The sequence below is a fragment of the Silene latifolia genome, chromosome Y (assembly GCF_048544455.1).
Source record: "Silene latifolia isolate original U9 population chromosome Y, ASM4854445v1, whole genome shotgun sequence".
NCBI classification, from domain to species: Eukaryota; Viridiplantae; Streptophyta; class Magnoliopsida; order Caryophyllales; family Caryophyllaceae; genus Silene; species Silene latifolia.
In genome coordinates, this window is record NC_133538.1 from 468,626,286 (window position 1) to 468,632,627 (window position 6,342).

The window sequence follows — 6,342 nt, forward strand, 5'->3', positions numbered from 1 at the left end:
TATTTGAAACATTTAAAGTGGTTTTATAACTTGAGATTTTTATAACCTTAATTAAAATACATGTAGAGTTATTTCAGAACCAGAAAAAGCTAAGATCTAAATATGCTAGAAATTAAAAATTTTCAGAACTAGGAAATGTTAAATTTGGAATGTTCAAAAAGATATTCAAATTCAAAATTGGTGCAAAATGTTTAGAACCATAAAATGTTAAACTCAGAAATAATTTTCAGAACCAGAAAAATATTTAGAGCCAGAGAAATATTTAAAGCAATATCTAGAACCTAGCTGAGCTGTATCTAGTAGGCTGAGTACCCAGTTGCTGACCATGCTGGTGACTTAAATGAAATACTTTTTCAAGTGAGTGATATTCCAGGATCTGGGGACCATTTGCCCTTCCATAGTCATGAGTCGGTATGCTCCATTTCCAACTGTGCTTTCTACTTGGTTTGGCCCCTCCCAGTTGTAGGCGAATTTTCCTGCTTGCTGGTTCTTGGTATTCTGGAAGACTTTCCTCAGGACCAGATCTCCTACCTGCAGGGTTCTTAATTTTATATTCTTGTTATAGCTTCTAGCCACGATCGTCGGTAGGAAGCCATCCGATCCGGGGCGGTTACGAGTTCATTTATCGTGCCTGGATCGATTGCCATTTCCACCTGGTTCCGATCTTCTGTTATACATCCATATCTGTGGGTTGGGACCCTAACTTCGGATGGAATGACTGCTTCTGCTCCGAATACCAGGCTGAAGGGAGTTTGTCCCGTTGCAACCCTTGGTGTGGTTCTGTCAGTCCAGAGAACCAGAGGTAGCTTTTCTGCCCATTTGCCCCCAATCTCCTCCAGCTTTTTTTCAAATTTTCGACGATAATCTTATTGTTGGATTCAGCTTGTCCGTTGGACTCGGGGTTCCTAGGAGTAGATTTCTGCAATGAGATATTCCACCTAGCACAAAAAGCTTCTGTCTTATTTCCAATGAATTGGGACCCATTATCACATATAATCTCAGATGGAATGCCAAACCTGCATATGATATTGCGTTTAATGAAAGATATCACCGGGTTTTACGTAACCTGGGAGGATGATTCGCTTCTATCCATTTGGAGAAGTAGTCCGTCATGGCGAGCATATAGACTTTGTTTTTACGGTGCTCTGGGTAATGATCCCACGATGTCCATTCCCCACTTCATGAAGGGCCATGGTGAGATAAACGATGCGAGAGGCTCTGTGGCCGGTGGCGACGTGGGCGTGCCTCGACAAGCGTCACATGTTTTTGCGAATTCCATGGCATCTTTGCGCATTGTGGGCCAGAAGTATCCCTGCCTCAGTGCCTTGTTGGACAGGCTCCACCCCCGCATGGTTTCCACATTCTCCCTTTGTGGAGAGCATGCAAAAAGCGACTTGAGACTCTTCCCGATCCAGGCATCCGAGGTAGGGTCCAGCGAGGGATTTTCTGAACAGAACACCATCAATTAGTATGAATCTGGATGCTCTCATTCTGAAGCTCCTTACCTTCTTTTTATCTGCTGGCAGGATATCATTCTGCAGCCAATCCAGGTATGGTTTTCTCCAGTCTGGAGTACTTTCTTCACTACTGCTGCTGCACAACACTTCTTTTTCCTGCTGAGGTTTCATTATTGTCGGCTTCAGCACGTGGACAATTGGTATTGTGGAGATGGTTCCTGCTTTGAAGGTTGCCCCCAAGGTGGCTAGTGCGTCTGCTTCTGCATTCTGGTCCCTAGGGATTTGTTTGATGTTGAATGTGGCAAATCTAATTTTCAGCTCCTTTGCTACGTCTAGGTATGCCATCATCCTGGGATCTCTGGCCTCATAGCAATCATTAACATGGTTAACTATAAGCTTTGAATCACTGCAAACCTGGAGATGTCGATTTTGGATCCGAGCCGACTTCGGACCGGGATCAATGCCTCATATTCTGCTTCGTTGTTTATGGCCTTGAATTCACATCGTACAGCCTCGACTATGAGATCTCCCTGGGGTGACTTGAGGACCAGTCCTACTCCTGCTCCTTTGGCATTGGAGGCTCCGTCCACATGTAGCTCCCATACTTGTTCCCCTTTATCTTCTTCCAGACTCAGAATGTCTTGTTCTCGCCCGGGTGGGAGAGGCGCGAAGTCGGACACAAAGTCCGCGGAGCACAGGACTTTATGGCCGTAGGGGGTTCAAACTTCGAATCGTACCCGCTCAAGTGCACGGACCATTTAGCCATCCTCCCTGACAATTCTGGTTTTCTCATGATGGTCTTAAGAGGATAATTAGTTATCACAGAAATTGTATGAGACTCGAAGTAGGGACGCAATTTATAAGATACAGTAACTAGTGCAAGGATAAGTTTTTCTAGTGACGTGTACCTGGTCTCCGCTGGAAGCAGAGACTTACTGGCGTAGTACACTGGGTGCTGTGATCCTTTCTACTCTCGCACTAGTCTTGCACCTGATCGATTCGCTATCTGTGATCGAGTGCGGGAATAGTGGCTCTCCTGGTTCTGGCTTCGATAGGAGTGGTGGGGTGCTGAGATAACGTTTCAGCTCCTGAAATGCTTTCTCATGCTCCTCCGTCCACTCGAATCTCTAGCTCTTTCTAAGTACATTATAAAACAGCCTGCATATGTCCGAAGATCTGGATATGAATCTGTTTAGGGCTGCCACACTTCCAGTCAGGCGCTGAACGTCTTTTGGTTTCTGTGGGGACTCCAGCTGCAGAATTGCTCTGATTTGTTCGGTGCTGGCCTCTATTCCCCTCTGGGTCACCATATAGCCCAGAAATTTTCCACTGGATACTCCAAAGGTACACTTTGTCGGATTTAGCTTCATTTGATATTTTCTAAGGGTATTGAAAGTTTCTGCCAGATGCTGGTGGTGCTGTGAAGCCTGCTTCGATTTGACGACCATATCGTCTATGTATACTTCCATAGTTTGGCCTATTTGTTCTTTAAACATCATGTTTACCAGCCTCTGATAGGTAGATCCTGCATTTTTCAGTCCAAAAGGCATGACATTATAACAGTAGATACCTCGCTCGGATCTGAATGCTGTCTTTTCCTGGTCACAGGGGTGCATCTTTATCTGGTTATATCTGCTCCAGGCATCCAGGAATGTCAGCATCTCGTGGCCTGCAGTAGCATCCACCATGGCATCTATGTGTGGTAGTGGAAATGGATCCTTAGGGCAAGCTTTATTTAAATCCGTGAAATCGACGCACACCCTCCACTTGCCATTATTCTTCGGAACCACCACCACATTAGACAACAATTCTGGATATTTTACTTCTCGAATCTTTCCTGCAGCGAGCAGGTTATCTACTTCCTGGTTTATGACCTGGTTCCTTTCAGAAGCAAACTTTCTTCTTTTCTACTGCACGAGTTTATAGCTTGGATCCACACTTAACTTGTGAGTTATCACACTTTGGTCTATCCCTATCATATCATCATGTGACCAAGCAAAGCAATCGATGTTAGTTCTTAATAATCGAATGAGTTCTTCGCGAATGTTACCTGTACATTCAGATCCAATGAGCACAATTCGTTCTGGATGCAGCGCGTCCAGGATGACTTCATCCAGTTCTACCTGCTGAGGCTCAATGTACTCGTCCTGGATGCGCTGGCTCTGTAATTGCGATGCAGGCGAGCTGGTTGTTGACTTCAGAGCCATTTTATAGCAATCCTTAGCTTCTTCCTGGTCTCCACGTATCTCTTGCACCCCCCAAGGTGTTGTAAACTTCAGACATTGGTGGTACGTTGAGGGAATTGCTTTCATCTCGTGGATCCAGGGCCTGCCAAGGATCACATTGTAAGTAGAGGGTCCGTCAATAACCAAATACCTTACCTGCTTGTTTACACCTACGGCATAGGTTGGGATGACGATTTCTCCTAGGGAGTGCTTTGTTTCGCCACTGTAACCAACCAAGGGGACCGCCTTCTTTGGCTAGATGTTTCTCGGTGAATCCCATGACTTTGAGTGTCTCTAACATGATCAGGTTGACGGAGCTTCCGGTATCCACCAGGATCTTTCTCACCTCGCAATTTCCTATGGGAAGCGTGATGATTAGGGCATCGTGGTGCTGTTCTGGAGCAGACCCTGCATCTGTTTCGTCAAAGGTGACTGATGGCAGATTCTGGCGGTTGATCCTGCAGGAATTTTCTGGTCTGTCTCCTTTAGTTCTGGTTGCGTGCCTCTTTGTTGCTGAATATGTCAGCCCACACAGCTCCGATCCACCTGTAATAACATTCACAGTTCTAGTGCATTGAGGAGGAGGAGGAGATGGTAGAACCTGATCTGCTGTGTTCACTCTGGTTGTGTTCCTAGGTAGGAGGTGATCCAGGTTTCCTTGATCATAGTGGAACTTGACTTCCTTTCTGAGGGAATGGCATTCATCGGTGTCATGGGTGTTGCTGCCGTGGAACTCACACTTCTTGCCTGTGTCATTTCTGCTGCTGGGGTATCCTTCTGCTGGAGGTTTTGGCCATCTGACTCTGCGTCTGAGCTCCTTCAAGGCTTTAAATAGTCCTGCAAGATTAGTGGTAAAACCATACTCGCTTACCTTCAGAGGCAGATCTGCTTCGCTCTTTCCTTCAGAACCTCCAAAAACTTTGTTCACGCTCCTGCTGTAGGGTTTGGGCCTTTCACTCCTCTTCTCTACTGGAGCTTTTCTGGATACTGGGTTTGAATCATAGACGCCTCTGTGTGGACATGGGGCCACAGGGGCGCTTGGAAACAAGCGTTTGCATTTGTGGAGTCGCCACCAATTTATTGTGGAAAATTGGAAACTGTTCGAATACCTCGTGTCATATCAAGACACAAAGTAATGACATGAACACTAAGAACTCGTTACCCTTAGCATTCTATATCTAGAATGACTCTCGTGGATGCCAATGAACACGGATGTTCACAGAGATCTGGAGTAAGGGGTGAGGGTACCTATTAGGAAGCTCTTTTGATCGAACACCTAATCCCGCCCGCCTCGATAGCGGCCTCTACTAATGATTAGGGAAGTTATTCGTACTTGATATATCGTCGATTATATGCATGCAATGCAACATCCAAGTTTTAATCCTAATATGTGAAGATTTAGCTAAGTCGGTGAACAATTAATTTAGCATACAATTAGGTTGAATTAGGAATTTAAGCTCAATTACATGTGAAGGCATACAAATGGTACAATAAAAGAAATACAATAAAATACAATAATGAAAATTACAATAATTACAATGGATTCAACTGATTTATGTTGAAAAAACTTCCAAAACGGAAAATTTGAGAAAGAACAAAATAAACAAATAAGCGAACAGGAATTAGGCGATAATACGATTAATAGTTAATTAAATGCGAAGTAATTAAACTAGGTCAAGGGAGAACGGAAGTTCAGAGACAGAAGTCAACCTGGAACAGGCGCAGCAGAGTTGCGCCCTCTGGAAGAGGCGCGGCGATTCTTTGCGTCTGTTCAAGGGTGAGTTCTATTGTGCCGGAAGCGCAAATCGTTAATGTTAATTGGTGATTTTAAGGCTTAATTATGATATTCTACTCGGATGAAAGTGATTTAATGTATTAATTACACGCGAATGAGTCATAAAAGCAACGAAACATGGATGAAACGAACGTAAACGAATTAATTACGTGAATGAAAGATTGATTAGTGACATAGGTGAACTAAATAGGTTAAATATGAAAAAATTAATGACGAATTAATGATGAATATGACAAAAGACAGATGGAAATATATCAAAGATCGAATTTCAGAAACTCAATATGAAATAATCGAATCTCTACAACCCGGATTGATTTTAATGACGAAAACCCGCAAATATTGGATTACTTGGGATTTGAGTCGGGATTTAATGATGAATTATACGTATTAATGATGATAAATAATATACATGTGAAATTATTATGCTATTATGTCGAAGAAACTGAAGAACAAACGAAAACAAATAACGAACGACGAATTGACAGAAGACGAAGGAAGAAGAAAGGAAGCAGGAACTGCGGCAGCCTCACAAAGAGGCGCAGCAGGTGCTGCGTCCTTTCTCGACGGTCATCTTCTGGTAATCCGTAAAAAAGGTTTTAAAGCATGGTTTTTTAAATCGGTTTTAAGAAGTATTTTTGACATAAACCTTACATTAGTGATACAAAAGGTAAATAACAATAAATAAAGAAGGATTTACACCCTCAGACTTACATGTTTGACGAAACGAGATAAACTAAGTTTATGATTACTGATACTCGATTCGAATGTAACGAAAGTGCCCTCGTAAGAGGAAAACGATTAAGATTAATTAAGTTGATTGATTGTGGAGTTGGTCAAATTGGTCGGTCATGCAAACGAGGCTGGT